This window comes from Fukomys damarensis, unplaced genomic scaffold (assembly GCF_012274545.1).
Source record: "Fukomys damarensis isolate Sample0158 unplaced genomic scaffold, DMR_v1.0_HiC HiC_scaffold_35, whole genome shotgun sequence".
Lineage (NCBI taxonomy): Eukaryota > Metazoa > Chordata > Mammalia > Rodentia > Bathyergidae > Fukomys > Fukomys damarensis.
In genome coordinates this window covers 42,839,550-42,840,761 of record NW_022900947.1, presented here as the reverse complement: position 1 = coordinate 42,840,761, position 1,212 = coordinate 42,839,550, and positions in this window count along the sequence as shown.

Sequence of the window (1,212 nt, the reverse complement as noted above, 5' to 3'; positions counted from 1 at the left end):
TCATCACACAAATTTTTACAATTTGCTTCTAGTGGCTTTGATAAAATATTTCAGAAATGATCTATTCTGGCCTTGTATGTTAAAAACAAACAAACAAAAGACCTGAGGTAGATACTGATCTGTTCTACTATTAGTGCATACTGGGTAGGAAGCTAATGATGTTCATTCTAGCCATTGGATCTATATAGATTAAGATGGGGATTTCCTGGAATTCTTAAGGTCGTGACAGATCTGCTACACAGTGCAGTTTTTGTTGATATATTTCCATTTCCTTCCTGTGTGGCTTCTCCCTAAGGATATGTACATAAACATCATTCCTTAGCACTTATATTCCCTCAGCCCTTTCCAACTTTCTAATCTCCAGGTGTCCAAGAATGAAATCTATTCTGTAAAAGACTTTCAATAATGAATGCCAGGCTGGGTGTGGAGGCACAGGCCTGTAATCCCAGCACGCAGGAGGCTGAGGCAGGAGGATCACTGTGAGTTCGAGACCTGGGCTACAGAGTGAGTTCCAGGTCAGTCTCAACTACATAGTGAGACACTGTCTCAAAAAACCAAACCAAACCAAAACAAAAGAAAAACATAATAATGAATGCTGGAAGTATCTACAACTGTCTGAGGTCCTCCTTACTCTTCGTCCTTTGGAGATGTCTAGAAATGGGTTGTATGAATGAGGGCTAAGATAACAAGAGGCTGTCACACACTGTCATCACCTCATCGAACCTGGCTCAGGGTTCCACAGCTGAAAAGGGAAGCGCATCACTGGAGCGAGCTCCAAAGAGCTCCTAGATGACTAAACATCACTCAGACCTAAAAGGAGCTGCAAAGGGGCCTGGTCTCATTTAACTTACATGAGAAAAGACAAAAGAGCCGTTCACTGATTATGCTGAGAAGATCAGATGTCCTTTCCCTTTCTTCTCATCCATTAAAGAAAAACTGGAGCCCAGGGATTGGTGTGAACACAAGGTCATTAAATGAGCCAAATATTTCAAATATTTAGGAGCTTCTTGGGGTTCTTTAATATTTTAATAAGAGACACAATGGCAGAAACAATGTTCTAGAACTTAAAGAGAGATCTTAGTGATCTCTTCTTAATGCCATTTTCTTAAATTTGAATCAATTGGTTCAGGAAATATTTGTCTCTACACTGGTTTTTTTTTTTTTTTTTTTTTTTTTTTTTTTTTTTTTTTTTTTCGTGGACTTGTTGGATAA